Below are 15501 nucleotides of genomic sequence, written 5' to 3'. Positions count from 1 at the left end.
CAAGTGGTATAATCCAGCTGATGACGGAAAGTTTAGAATAGGCAAAGAGCCAAGGCTGTAATGCAGCCGATGGCGTAAATTAAGGGGTAAATAAAATGCCAAGGCGGAAGTTTTCGGTCAGCCAAAGTGCTTAAACTAAAGTCCGGCCAATGGCGGATGATTTTTCGGTAAGGAACGTGTCAATGCTACAGTCCAGCAGATGGCGGAAATTTCGGGGCGGTGACAGTATTAAAGCTATAGGGTAGCCAGTGGGAGAAATTTTGGGACAGTGAAGGTACTAAGGCTATAGTAGAGTCGACGGCAGAAATTTAGGGGAAGGGGGAGTGCCTAGGCTTTAGTCTAGGATTTTTGAAATTTTGGGGTAGCCATAATTTCAATGCTATATTCCAGCTGATGGGGTAAGTTTTGGGACAGTAATAGTGCCAATGCTATAGCCCATGGCGAAAATTTTGTGACAGTGAAAGTACGAAGGCTTTAGTCGAGCCAAAGGCAGGAATTTCGCGGAAGCCCGAGTGCCAAAGCTAGCCGAGTTCGGAAATCTTATGGCAGCCAAAGTGCCAAGACTATATTCCAGCCGATGGGGTAAATTTGGGGCAGGGAATGTGCCAAAGCTATGGTCCGGCCAATGACGGAAATTTGGGGGCCGTCAAAGTGCCAAGACTCATAGTCCGGCCGATGGCGAAAGTTTGGGGTAGCCAAAGTGCCAATGCTATAGCCAAGAGGATGGCGTAAATTTGGAGGAAGTGAAAGTGCCAAGCCTATAGTCCAGCGCGTGCTGGACGATTCGCCCCGAGATCGAACACAGTCGGCCCCTGGCGGCAACGGGACGAACCGCTCCTAGTGTGATGGCGCTCTCGCGTCGTCTGCTCGTTCACGTCGCATGCGGCGCAGGACTCATGCTGCACATAATAAAACAACCAATATGTGCACTTATTTGGCGGTAAGCAATGACATATATATATAGTTGCCTCTGCTTACGCATTTCTTGTAGAGACGCAATAATCAGCGGCCGTTGCGGTTTAATGAGCTTGTTTAATTGACATCCTCGCCGTGGTCACCGATTGAGTGGTACATGCTATAAACATTGCCTCGACACATTGTACTTTTCTTATTAAGGAGTGCAGTCGTCTGCCGTTTCGGGAACGTCAAAGGGAGCTTTTTGAAGGTGGTCTGGTGGTTATTTAAAGGATGAATGTTTAATACACGAAACGGTAAGAAGCGACAAGACGTGTGCATACCAGTGCATTTGCCACGCCCTTGTAAAACTGCGCTGAGTCCTTATGAAAAGAAGAAACAAACAAAAACAATTGCACTGCACACGAACCGTGCGCTATCACCCATACATTACCGGGGACGTATTTTACACCCGCAAACGCCGGTGTAATGGAATTCTTCCCGTACCTTTTCGAAAAGAAATACTGTTTTTGGAGAGTCGTTGCTTATACTGTATTGCTAATTTTACTTATTATTTTAAATACGTTTCTGTGGATGCGCAAGATTATTTCGGCGGGATTTCTCGGTAAAATTAAGCAGTTGTGAGTTTGCGCCTGTCCTGTGCATTTCGTGTGCCATTTTTTAAATATCCCATTTTCGAATCCCGACATGAATCTCCTTGTCCAGAGATGTGTTTCACTCAGCATAACCAAATGCCTAGTATGGTCAAATTTTAACCTCGTATGGTTGACCTAAGTGGAAAGGAGGGAAAATCTCGTAATATGCACGTTGTTGCCCACATGTTGGAGGGTGTGTGCCATGACTCGCTGGCACCACGACTCGCTGGCCATGACTCGCTGGCACCACGACCGTCGCCACGGCCATTCTTGCCGCGGCAAAGATTACGACTGAAGAGAGCGCATCGGATACCATCTGCCCGAACGCGCAACAAAACATCATGGTAGTCAGCACGCCCAAGGAGGAAAACGCCGTCCGCTACGCAAGTCTGCAAACGATCAACATTCAAGACAAGACCTTTGAAGTCAGCGCGTACCGCACGGCGCCGTACGACAGCGTCAAGGGCGTAATCCGTGGAATCCCTGTCGACGCGAGCGCCGAAGAACTGGACCGAAACATCGTCAACCACAGAAACCCACTCGCCGTAGGCGCTAAACGAATCGGCAACACGACCACGATTATCGTAGCCTTCAGAGGACCCAAGGTACCGAACTTTGCCCGATACGGCGTCACGCTCATACCATGCCACCTGTACAGAAAGCAAATTGACGTCTGCCACCAGTGCGGCAGGGTCGGGCACCGCAAGGACGTGTGCCCGACGCCAACCAGCAGGATCTGCATGGGCTGCGGCGAAGCAAACCCCAAAGAAGACCACAACTGCACTCCCAAATGAAAACTATGCGGTGGCGCTCACCCGACCGCCGCGAGAGATTGTAAAGCCAAATTCAAGGTACCCTACGTCGTCCGCAGGCGGCAGTGGGAGCGCCGAAAGGTCAGCAGCCAGTTCCGTCGGAGAGCGACTTCCCGCCACTAGACCAGCCAGCTGCGCGCAAGTCAAGGACGCCATCGAGAAACCGCGCACCGTCGAGAGATCGCAGTTTCAGGAGCCAGAGCAGAGACGCGCGAAAAAAAAGACCACCGTCGTGCGAGAGAGTCAGTTGGGCCGACACTGCGCGAGGTGTCCTGAAAACCAGTCCGAGCGACAACACCAAGAAAGATGACAAAGCTTCAACCAAGGAACGAGATATCAACGAGGCCCTAAGACAGGAGAACGCGGCCCTGAGAGCCACCATCAACAACCTCACCAAGGAAATCGCGGAGATCCGCAACGCTATCCGCAACGTCGAACAGCTAAGATTGAACCCGAGCGGCAGCAACAAGGGCGAAGAAACTACGGCCGCTGAAGACAAGGAACCGGCACCGAAGAAGAGGGCCGTTGAATTGCGCAAGACCAAGAGCAACGTGAGCGACTGCAGCCCCGGCAGCAGCAACAACAACGTCGAGGCCAAACTCAACAGCCTGGAGGGTATGATCAAGTCGATGAAGGACGCCATAGACGGCTTTCAAACGGAGAACGTCACCAGACTCAACAATTTGGAAAGAAGCGTGCAACTAATACTAAGCCACCCAACGTTCGCGCCCCTACAGCAGCCAGTCAACCAAGTGCCGCAACCCGGAGAATTCCGACTAGGACAATCATGGCCACCAACTCCACAGGCATAACAGTGTGGCAGTGGAACTGCCGCGGCTTCGTCAAGAAGAGGGCAGTGGTCCAGCAACACATTGTGCACGCCGCGCGCAAGCCCGACGTGCTTCTACTTCAAGAAACGCTAACGGACAAGCCGTCCCTTCCAGGCTACAGGGTGCACGCGGGCCCGCCCGATGGCAGAGGCCTGTGCACCCTGGTCAGGAAGGGACTCACCTTCGTTGAACACCGGCTAAGCAACGTGAAGATCGAACACACGCTCACCGAACTCATACCTACCAAGCAAAGAAGAAACAGCATCTTCATTTTGAACATCTACAGTAATCCATCGCAGAGACTGCAGAAGTTCAAATCAATTCTTCACAAGGCAAGCACGACGGCCGGCCAGAACACGCTGATTGCGTGCGGTGACTTTAACGCGATGGATATGGCGTGGGGCTACGTCAAAAGCAATGCGAAAGGCAGAAACCTATCCCAAGACGCGGCGGAACTTGGCTATGCCCTCATAACCGACCCGGCTCACCCAACGAGACTTGGTAACTCCGTTTCCCGAGATACCACCCCTGACCTAACGTTCGTCAAGAACAATGAAACGATCACGATCACGTGGAGGAACACGGGGGTGGACCTCGGCAGCGACCATATGATCGTGGAAATCGTCGTACCGGAGCAGAACCGTAATAACGTCAGGAAACATACGTGGATCGATTGGACCGCTTTCAGAGACACCAGAAATCAGGAGGAAGAAGAAAACACAGAAATCGACGACATCGAAATGTGGACCAACAAGGTTCTACAAGACGTTCGGAACTCAACCAAGAGCATAGAAACAGACCTTGAAACGAACAGAATGGACAGCCGGCTGGCCCACCTCATCGAAGCCAAGCAGTCCATTCTCAACAGATGGAAAAAGCAACGCCTCAATCGTAGGCTACGGAAAAAAGTCGCAGAACTCAACAAAGCAATCGAGGAACACTGTCGCACGCTATGCGCGCAGCAGTGGACCGAGATATGCAACGCCGCTGATGGCCAGATGCACAATGGGAAAACATGGAACTTGCTTAAGCATCTGTTCGACGAAACTAAGACTAAGTCGCACCAGAGGGACCGACTGGCGAAACTCATCCATCGGGAAGTCATGAAACACGGAGCCGACACGGTGATGAACCGCATCAGCGACAGATACCTGCCGACTACGTCCACGGAGCACCACGGGCCGTACGGGGGGCTACCCAACGAGCACCTCGACAGAGACATCGACTTAGAAGAGGTTCGCACAGCGCTGCAGGACCTCAACAGCAGGTCGGCGGCCGGACCGGACCGCATCACCAACAAGGCACTCAAGAACCTCGACGACAAATCCGTCGAAAGCCTAACGGGCTACTACAACAAATGCTGGAAAACGGGGACGCTGCCGCAGCATTGGCAGAAGGCCAAGACCATCCTGATCCCCAAGCCGGGCAAGCCACCCGGCACGGACAACCTCCGGCCCATTTCGCTAACGTCTTGCGTGGGCAAGGTGCTGGAGCACGTTTTGATGAACCGGTGGCAGGACTACCTGGAGAGGGAAGGACTGTACCCCGCCACGATGATTGGCTTCAGACAGCGCCTGAGCACACAAGACGCGATGCTGCAGCTCAAGAACGCAATCGTGGACGACACCGGCATCTCGCGAGACAACAAGACCATCCTGGGGCTCGACCTGCAGAGCGCTTTTGATAAAGTGAAACACTCGGCGATTCTGTCCCAAGTCTCCAAGCTCAACATGGGCGAAAGGAGTTACAGTTACATCAAGGACTTCCTGACGGACAGGACCGCCGAGCTGCGGGCTGGCGACATACAACTGCAAGACAAGAAGCTCGGGAGTACCGGCACACCGCAAGGGTCCGTGATCTCGCCGCTACTGTTCAACTTGGTAATGATAGGAGTGGCCGACAGGATCGCGAAAGTGGGGGTCCGACACACCATCTACGCCGACGACATCACGATATGGACGACCGGCGGCAGCGACTCCCAGATCGAGGCCAAGCTCCAGGAGGCCGTCAACACCATCGAAGACCATCTCGATGGCTCCGGCCTCGTCTGCTCGCCAAGCAAGTCGGAGCTCCTGATAATACCACCACGAAGAGGCAACACCAAAAACAGACAGCGGCGAGAGCACGAGAAGATCAAGATCGTAACGCGGTCCGGGCAGACGATCCCCGAGGTCAGCAAGATCAGAGTCCTGGGCATGGTCATCGAGAAGCACAGAAGAAACGGCGAGACCGTCGCCCGTCTCGCCGCCAAGGCGGCCAACGCGATGCGTCTCGTCAGGAGAATCACGTCCCGCAAAGCCGGCATGAAGGAGGACAGCCTGATCAGGCTCGTCCAGTCCTTCGTCGTCAGCCACATTGCGTACGTAGCGGCCTACCACAACTGGCTAAAACACGAACGGAATAAGATCAACGCCATCATCCGAAAAGCATACAAGTCGGCGCTCGGCTTGTTCGAGTCCACAAGCACGCCACGATTCCTGAAGCTAGGGGTACACAATACGCTTGAAGAGATTGCGGAGGCGCAACGAACGGCTCAGCTCGAGCGCCTGTCAACCAAGGCCGGGAGGAAGATACTCGAAGACCTGGGTCTCGGACGTCAGGACGGGGAGAATGCCAAACTCTCCATCCCCGACGAGATCCGGAGCAAGATCAGGGTAGACCCCTTACCGAGAAACATGAAACCGGAATACAACAAGGGAAGAAGGAATGCGCGAGCCAAGGCCCTCATCGACCTACACGCCAAAGACGGACACGCGCTGTACGTGGACGCGGCCGAATATCAACGAGAGGCTTTCGCCGCAGCTGTCATCGAAGCGTCCACGGGTGCCGTGAGGACGGCGGCGAGCGTCAGATGCACCAAGGCGGAATGCGCGGAGGAGGTCGCCATCGCCCTGGCCATCGCCGACACAGACTGCCGCACGGTGCTGAGCGATTCGAGAACGGCGGTGCGCAACTACGCCAAGGGACGCATCTGTGAAGAGGCCGCGCGCGTGCTGCGCGGAGTCAAATTGGAAGAAAAAAAAGTGAGGATCAAGTGGTTCCCGGCGCATGCGGGTGAGTGCGCGTCGGCGAGAAACGCAAACCACAACGAGACGGCACACGTGGCGGCACGAGCTCTAACCAACCGCGCCCCCGCGACCGACCGTCCCGCGTGGTTCGGAGCCAAAGACCGCATGACGGACTACGGCGAGATCACGAAGGCCTACCGCCTGGCTCGCAGAGTTCTCCCACCCCCGCACCCGGGGCTGAGCCGGGCGGAGGCCGTACTTCTAAGACAGCTACAGACCGGGTCGCTACCCACCCCGGCTTTGATGCATCGTATGTACCCTGAAGCGTACCCGACCGACAGGTGCAAGGTCTGCCGTAGGGAGACGGCCGACCAGTACCATATCCTGTGGGACTGCTCAAAACAACCGGAGGAAGCGGCATCGAGAAAAATCCCGCCGCGGCTGGAAGAAGCCGCGAAGAGCTACGACCGCGAACATCAACTCTGGGCCGTCCAGCAGGTCCTGAGGGCGCTCGAAAGGCACGAGACTCGCGAGCCGTCAACGGCGAGCGGATGGCTCGGGCCGAGTAACGGCTAACCCCTAGGACGACGCCGGGCCCGCGTCACGGCGCACAAAAACGCCGATCTGCAGGCACAAATAAAGTTTACTCCAATCCAATCCAATTCCCACAATTCTCGCGTTCAATACAATTTTGAAAAAGGCGAGCCACAATTCCTGGACAACCTCGGGCCAAAAGGGGGTTAATCAGTTGTGAAAATACTGGCGTCTACTTGTTGAAATACTGATTTTTTACCGCTACGAAACACGACACCTAGCGTACTTTCAATTGCTAGTAATACTGATAACCAACGTTTGGCTTTTCGCGTTGCATGCGTTCTCTTCTCGCTGCGCTTGGAACGTTAGCAGACCCCCCCCCCCCCCCGAAAAAAAAAAAACGAAATGCACAGAAAATATTTATTCGTGCCTTTTTAAACCAATCCTCAAGACTTAAATGCCAAGACAAAAGCGAGGTTCAATTTACAACACAAAGTATATATAGTTATCGGGAACCCGTTGCGCTGTTTCGTAACGAGAGATAAAAAGGAACGTTTTACTACACCTGCAACAACTTCATTTTCAATTTTTATGGCTAGTAAGCGACATTACGGCAGAATGCAAGTACATCTCGCTTGTTCTAAGTACCTGTTAGATTTTAAAAGGCCGTAACAGAAAATCTGTGCTCACTGTGAGGTCGCAGAAGCTTGGTTTACACACTGTAAACCTGCTTGTCACTTTGCAAGTCTAGCTAAACTTGAGATGTTGATCGTATTGCGTGTGTTAGCAATTTAGTTCGCAAGTTCACTTGCGGCAAAAGCCTTAAATAAGTTATCCGACACCGTTATTCATCAAGCCTGCCTTCAGAGTCACTAAATTAAATTTTACATAAATAAAGCTGCGCGCAAAAGACCTCTTAAAATGGTTGCATTTACATCTAAATGAAACAGGGTGGCAATTCTGCACACCTGGGGGACCACCGGCCACTGACCGACACAAGTGGGGTCACAAGCATCCTCAAGGACTGGCTCGGCGGCTGGGCCGAGGGTCACAACCTCCTGACGGAACTGCAGAATGGCTTTCGACGGGGTCGCAGACTGGACGACAACCTGTTCGTGCTCACGCAGTGTGCAGAAATCGTCAGGAAGGAAAGCCGCTCACTGGTGTGCTGCTTCTTGGACGTAGAGAGGGCATATGACTCTGCACCCCATGCTCTTCTCTTCCAGAAATTGGCGTCTCCCGGGGACCCTTCTGGGCACGTACAGCGCCTGTACGAGGGCAACTCTGTTGTGGTGAAGTTTGGTGGCACTCAGTCGGCACAGATTCAAGTGGCCAAGGGACTCCGCCAGGGGTGTCCACTTTCACCACTACTGTACATTCTCTATGCCGCTGGCATAGAGCGGGAGCTGCTCAAATCAGGCCTCGGCTTGAGATTCAGCACCAGGGGGATGGACGACAAATGCAAACTGCCAGGGCTGGCTTTCGCCGATGACCTGGTTGTCATGGCGGAAAGTGTGCCAGAGCTGCAGGCACTGCTAGACATTTGCTATGCCGAGATCACAAAACTGGGACTGCGGTTCAACATCAAGAAGACAGCAGTCGTCTACCTTGCTGGGGGGGGAGAGAACGTAGACAGTACACTGATACTGGGCGGAGAACACCTCACCACTCGAGCGTCGTACAAATACCTGGGTGTGTGGCTGGCGGCAGACGGGGATTTGTGCGGTGACCAGGAGGAAAAGCTCCGGCAGTCTGCACTGCGGGCTCAAGGCATCCTCAGACATCGGGCGCTGTGGGGCTGCAACCGCTTTGCGATGGTACGCGAGCTGTGGAAGCTGGTACATGTGCCAGCTCTCACATTCGCCAACGCCGTGATCTGCCTTCCGTCGGAGACCAGGCAATGGCTTGAGCGACGGCAACGCGAGGTGGGACGCACATCCGTTGGGTGCCATGCCACGGTGGCCAATGAGGCTGTGCAAGGCAATCTGGGCTGGTCTTCTTTTGAAGCGAGGGGAGCCTCAAGCAAGCTGGCGTTCAAGGGCCGCCTGATGTGGATGAAGCGCGAACGCTGGGCACGGCGTGTGTTTGAGTACCTGGCGGCGACGTGTCTGCGCACAAAGTGGACGCGCAGACTATATAGTTTGGAAAAAAGTACGGCCTCTTCCGAGAGCCTGTGGAGGCGGACTCGGCAACAGTGTGGACGCGTGAAGTGCGGCGGAGGATATGCGAGCAGGAAGAGGAGGAGTGGCGCCGTGCGTGCGCCGGAAAGTCATCGCTAACCCTGTACAGAGCACACAAAACCACGATCGGCGCAGTACAACTGTACGACAACAGCCTTGGAAGCATGCTCCTCTTCGAGGCCCGGGCAGGGGCACAGCGCACGTTGACGCGGCAGAAGCAGATAGACAATTCTGTGGAAAACGTGATGTGTGGTGCGTGTGCGCAAGCCGACGAAACAGTTAAGCATGTGGTGCTGCAGTGTGCCCAGCTGGGACCGAACTGGGAGAGTGAAGGCAACATGCCGCTGCATGTTGCACTGGGGTTTGGGGAAGGGGGGTCTGTGAACATGCGCGCTGCGGCGCTGACGAACCGCCGTCTTGAACAATGGAAGAGGGCGACCCTTGACTGTTAGCAGTGGAGGTACAGGTGTGCTGCACGGCGGAGGAGGACTGGGAAGCGGGGTAGACATTCTTCGGGCACAGCTGTCTTACGCATCCTGAACTCTGCGTATAGAGTGTGCGTGCGGATTTCTCTCTCTCCCTCCTCCTTTTTGTGTTGTTTTTTTTGTTGTTGATTTTTTTGCTCTTTTTCGGTTTTTGTTAGGGTAGAGATATCTCACCCGCCCGTTGCAAAGGGTAAAACCGCACAATCGTAATCATCATCATCATCATCATCATCTCTAAAGGCGGCAAAAATGGCGAGGCGGCAAAAATGGCTTTCACCGGCGCGAGCGCTCGAATGCGTCCACAGGGTAAGAAGACCCAGAGTACCCAAATGGGTACCATCAAATTTCATACCTTTCGTTTGCTTTTTTGTTATTGTAATTTTTTGCACCTATTTCTATATATAATGAACCAAATAAAAGTGCGTTGTAAGATTTATGTAGCATTTTTGAAGCATTGTAGAATTTTGAAAATATTGGTCCTTGCATTCCACACGCACTGAAACCCAGAGTACCCAAATGGGTACCGTCAAATTCTATTACTTTCGTTTGGTTTTTGCTATTGTATTTTTTTTGCGTTTATTTCTATGGATAATGAATCGCAAAAAGTGTGTTACAAAATATTTTTGTATTTGCGCATTCTTGGGACTGCTGGGGCGGTGAAAGTACCAAGGCTGTAGTAGCACCGACTGTGGAAATTTTTTGAGCAATGAAAGTGCTAATGCTATCGTCTAGCTACAGCGGAATTTCGGGGCAGTGAAACTACTAAGGCCAAATTCCAGCCGATGGCGAAAATTTCGGGATAAGGAAAGTGCCAAGGCTATGGTCCAACCAATGGCGGACGTTTTAGGGCAGTGAAAGTCCTAAGCCTAAAGAGATTCCGAAAATACGACGCCTCGCTTCGCGATCAATGCGCAACCTGCCACCGCCCCCCCCCCCTTCCCCCCCCCCCCCCCCCTTCCGCGGCAACTACGGGAGGAGCGCCGCTTGGCTGATGGGGGTTCATTCAGTGTTTTGGCTCTCTTCCGCTTCTTTTTGCCTTTCCGCTCCCTAAACAACTAGAACGTTTAGGATACTTGTAGGATACCTTTAGGACCCAAGGGCCGTATTCTGAGTTCCTCCTCCACTTCCTTTGCACCCTCCACTCGGCTGAGGGGAGGATTCCGCAATGCTCATGCATGGGGAAATGAATTTCAAGTGCCTCCTCTGGAGGCTCCAGGGGAGGAAGGATCCAGAATACCAGGGTAATCAAATTGTATGTTTACAGCACTTCAAAAAGCAGCTGCGTCTTGGTAGAGTGCTCGAACGTCAACAAGAGCTATCCGGGGACGCGGTCCTGTGCGCTTCTGGGCCGCTCTTACGGGCGTCGGCGGCGGAGGCAGCGTATCACCACTGTCACCTCTGAATGCGTCAGCACAAGTGAATTCTGTTGTCGCTCCGTTTAGACCTGATACTAGCACAGTGAGAGGCGTGTTTCGTTTTGCAGCGCGTAAAGCTAATGCGGCTTTGTTTCGAATATATACGTCGTAGAAAAATATGATTCGCGGATGTTATAACGAAATACCTGACAATAACTTGTGCCTTTTACGGAAATATAAGCCACACGGAAATGTTGTCTATTCCAAGGCTGCGCTTCGTTAAAATAATACATACCCACTTACACCTTATAGCAATAACCGAGGAAAGCGAATGGCACCACGGAAAAATAAATGCTCTGCAACTCCAGAAGAAACAGAATAGCTCGTACGGGAATCAAACACCCAGTGAAGCTTCCGAAATGCCAAAGCGTTCGTGTGGTAGGGCTCACCAGACCAACTAGATGCGAAATGAACTTCGATTTCGCAAGACATTGGGGGGGGGGGGGGGGGGGGTCCAATTATCGTTGTGTACAAATGCGGAGCGAACTCAAGGAATGAACGTTTTAGTAATCCCACACACAAGCTGCGCGTTCGCTTTCCTTTTGTTTTTCGACTTTAACGACAAGCTGATCACTCGGCGGACGCATTTTTTTTACTTATACAGGGTAGGCGCAGCTCACAAGCGATAAAAGGGGTCGTAGTAAAAGAGTGGTCTCTGAGCCCTCTTATTTCAGTTTGTTCTAAATTATGCAGGCTCCCTGTGTCATATGACGATGTTTCGAAGAAGCGTTTAGTCGCATACACGGATTACTCTATAAGCCCGTCTACGCGCTGCTCACGGAGGATATGTTACTGTTTGCGAGCGCTCACCTCGCGCCAAGACGACGCCGCATTAAATTTTTTCTCGTATGCTGATTCCAGAGCATAATTTTGCATTATCCATCGTACTTCTTTCGTACAATGTTCGTGAAATTTATGCCAAATTGGCTTGTCTGCAGGCTAGTGATCAATATCTGAGGTATGATATTGGCAAGCATAACTGGCGTGCTGTCATTCAGGCATGAGTGCTCCGCTAGATTATGTAAGCACACAAAACCGATTTACACCGTTGTGTCTAGCCGTAGCATGACCATATGAAAAAACGCTGCTTCCGAAAATACTGTTCGTAAATTTCAGAGCAGTGGAATGACAATCAGCTCCATGCATATACCGGTTTCGCCACGCTGGATTGTGACACACACCTGGCGCTTATACAGATCGAATGTACCACACTAAGATCGCTCTCGTAAATACACCACATTTGCGAACAAAGGGACTGCTCCACATAAATATGTATTTCCAACGCATACAAGCCGTAAATCTCAGTCGTGAACGTGCAGCAAAAGCAAACGGCGACAGTGGGGAGCAGGCCGGAGTCACCCGCTACTTTCGAAACGGGCCGTCAGGGGGATTTCAGTGGCGCCCCTACTAAGGTCCTTAAAAAAAGCCCCTACTAATGCCCCTAAAATAAAGGGGCCTTAGCCCCTACAGGCAGCGCTCGAAGCGTATAGTCCAGCCGATGGCGGAAATTTTGGGGCGGTGAAAGATGACATGACGCTGCTGTTACGCTTGTGTTGTTATCGTGCGCGGATCAGAGCAGTGGCGGTGGTTTTTTATTTTATTTATTCTATTTACAGTATACGGTGGTCACGGAGGACCATGCAGGTGGGAACAAGGTGATGTACATATACAATTTATGTGGCACGGCAGAAGCCACATGGCGCACAAGCACCCGAAGTAACAAATAGAGAAGGAATAGACGTATCGGCATAACTAGAAACATTAAAAAACGGTTTAACCCAGCCAAGGAACAAAATAACACACCTTACAGAAGGGTTCAATACACATCACAGCAAGAAGACGTAGGCTGAGCACGTGAGCACGTAGGCGTGAGCACGTAGGCTGAATTTAGGCGCAGGCGCTTAGAAGCGCTATGAAGAAACGCCAGCGATGTGTGGCGGCGTAGATCCGTCGCGGCTCGGGAACCGACGCTGTGCTTCTGCCTTGTTGCGACCGGGTGGGCCGACCCGAGCCGAGCTCCGTCGCCTCCGACATACGTGTGGTAGCGCGGTGTGAAGCGAGCGGCCAGCCGGTGTTGCAGCCGTGAAGAAGTCCAGAAGCTGTAGGCTAACTAAAGTAACTCTTTACTTCATAGCTTGAGGTGAGCCGAAGCCAAAGAACAATGCCCCGACGGGCGAGGTAATGGTACAGGACTCGAGCAGAGTGACAGCATTAATTGATTCACTGCTCAAACAGGAATAAAACTACAGCGCTTGGGCGGCTCGTATTTATACCCAAAAGCGGCAACGGTCAAAACAGCGTTCCCTCTAGATTGTGCACACGCCACGAACGTCACAGACACACACAACACTCTTTCCAGAGTTCGTGAGCAGTCGGTAATAGCGGCGCACGCTGACTCCGAGAGAGGGGAGAGAGGACTCCGCTGCGAACGCGGGGCTCTCGTGTCCTTGGGGCGCGTCTCGACGTGAAAGTATGAGTCACCGACACGGTGGGGAAATCGCCCCCGCCGGTAGCGTAGTGGTTATCGCACCAGACCGGTATTCTGGAGGTCGTGGGTTCGGATCCCACCTGGCGGACATTTTTTCTCCGCTTTCTTTCTTTCCAAATTCTTTATCTGTTTCGATGACCTACCACAGCCTCCCCTTTGCTTTCCGAGGTTTTCTTGACTGCCAACCATTGGGGGGAAATCGCCCCGCCGGTAGCGTAGTGGTTATCGCACCAGACCGGTATTCCGGAGGTTGTGGGTTGGGAAATCGCCCCGCCGGTAGCGTAGTGGTTATCGCACCAGACCGGTATTCCGGAGGTCGTGGGTTGGGAAATCGCCCCGCCTGTAGCGTAGTGGTTATCGCACCAGACCGGTATTCTGGAGGTCGTGGGTTCGGATCCCACCTGGCGGACATTTTTTCTCCGCTTTCTTTCTTTCTTTCCAAATTCTTTATCTGTTTCGATGACCTACCACAGCCTCCCCTTTGCTTTCCGAGGTTTTCTTGACTGCCAACCATTGGGGGGAAATCGCCCCGCCGGTAGCGTAGTGGTTATCGCACCAGACCGGTATTCCGGAGGTTGTGGGTTGGGAAATCGCCCCGCCGGTAGCGTAGTGGTTATCGCACCAGACCGGTATTCCGGAGGTCGTGGGTTGGGAAATCGCCCCGCCTGTAGCGTAGTGGTTATCGCACCAGACCGGTATTCCGGAGGTCGTGGGTTGGGAAATCGCCCCGCCTGTAGCGTAGTGGTTATCGCACCAGACCGGTATTCTGGAGGTCGTGGTTTCGGATCCCACCTGGCGGACATTTTTTCTCCGCTTTCTTTCTTTCTTTCCAAATTCTTTATCTGTTTCGATGACCTACCACAGCCTCCCCTTTGCTTTCCGAGGTTTTCTTGACTGCCAACCATTGGGGGGAAATCGCCCCGCCGGTAGCGTAGTGGTTATCGCACCAGACCGGTATTCTGGAGGTCGTGGGTTCGGATCCCACCTGGCGGACATTTTTTCTCTGCTTTCTTTCTTTCCAAATTCTTTATCTGTTTCGATGACCTACCACAGCCTCCCCTTTGCTTTCCGAGGTTTTCTTGACTGCCAACCATTGGGGGGAAATCGCCCCGCCGGTAGCGTAGTGGTTATCGCACCAGACCGGTATTCTGGAGGTCGTGGGTTCGGATCCCACCTGGCGGACATTTTTTCTCCGCTTTCTTTCTTTCTTTCCAAATTCTTTATCTGTTTCGATGACCTACCACAGCCTCCCCTTTGCTTTCCGAGGTTTTCTTGACTGCCAACCATTGGGGGGAAATCGCCCCGCCGGTAGCGTAGTGGTTATCGCACCAGACCGGTATTCTGGAGGTCGTGGGTTCGGATCCCACCTGGCGGACATTTTTTCTCCGCTTTCTTTCTTTCCAAATTCTTTATCTCTTTCGATGACCTACCACAGCCTCCCCTTTGCTTTCCGAGGTTTTCTTGACTGCCAACCATTGGGGGGAAATCGCCCCGCCGGTAGTGTAGTGGTTATCGCACCAGACCGGTATTCTGGAGGTCGTGGGTTCGGATCCCACCTGGCGGACATTTTTTCTCCGCTTTCTTTCTTTCTTTCTTTCCAAATTCTTTATCTGTTTCGATGACCTACCACAGCCTCCCCTTTGCTTTCCGAGGTTTTCTTGACTGCCAACCATTGGGGGGAAATCGCCCCGCCTGTAGCGTAGTGGTTATCGCACCAGACCGGTATTCTGGAGGTCGTGGGTTCGGATCCCACCTGGCGGACATTTTTTCTCCGCTTTCTTTCTTTCTTTCCAAATTCTTTATCTGTTTCAATGACCTACCAGAACCTCCCCTTTGCTTTCCGAAGTTTTCTTGACTGCCAACCATTATTTCTGTGGTATTTCTACGAGCCCCTCATTTCCTATTCTGATTCGCTACATGCATAGCGAGGGCCTCTGTTCTGGCAGTCTTGGTGCCATAGGGAGCTTAAGAGGGTTCAACGCTGGTCGACCACTCTCGACATGTCGTAGACACTCGAGTCACGGCGCGGGGATTAAAAAGAAGGTCCCCTTCACCCCGAGAAGTCAGAGTGGCGCTGGCTACCACCCCCAAGCACAGAAAAAAAATTACATTGACATAAATACCCCAGAAAGCGGGGGGGAAATCGCCCCGCCGGTAGCGTAGTGGTTATCGCACCAGACCGGTATTCTGGAGGTAATG

The 15501-nt window shown here is 52.7% G+C and overlaps 4 non-coding genes across 4 annotated transcripts; all 4 read left to right on the top strand.

Annotated features, from left to right (window-relative positions):
- The first annotated feature begins 13317 nt into the window (after nucleotides 1-13317).
- Nucleotides 13318-13390, top strand: Trnat-ggu (transfer RNA threonine (anticodon GGU)). Its single transcript has one exon. It is a non-coding gene; the product is annotated as a tRNA-Thr (tRNA).
- Nucleotides 13391-14222: 832 nt separating this feature from the next.
- On the top strand, nucleotides 14223-14295 carry Trnat-ggu (transfer RNA threonine (anticodon GGU)). Its single transcript has one exon. It is a non-coding gene; the product is annotated as a tRNA-Thr (tRNA).
- A 116-nt stretch (nucleotides 14296-14411) lies between these two features.
- On the top strand, nucleotides 14412-14484 carry Trnat-ggu (transfer RNA threonine (anticodon GGU)). The gene has a single exon. It is a non-coding gene; the product is annotated as a tRNA-Thr (tRNA).
- A 120-nt stretch (nucleotides 14485-14604) lies between these two features.
- Trnat-ggu (transfer RNA threonine (anticodon GGU)) lies at nucleotides 14605-14677 on the top strand. The gene has a single exon. It is a non-coding gene; the product is annotated as a tRNA-Thr (tRNA).
- Nucleotides 14678-15501: the final 824 nt, after the last annotated feature.

This window comes from Haemaphysalis longicornis, unplaced genomic scaffold, assembly GCF_048455015.1.
Source record: "Haemaphysalis longicornis isolate Haplotype H1 unplaced genomic scaffold, Haemaphysalis longicornis Haplotype H1 scaffold_4, whole genome shotgun sequence".
Lineage (NCBI taxonomy): Eukaryota > Metazoa > Arthropoda > Arachnida > Ixodida > Ixodidae > Haemaphysalis > Haemaphysalis longicornis.
Note: the sequence above shows the minus strand (reverse complement) of the source record. Positions and strands in the feature narration are given on the sequence as shown.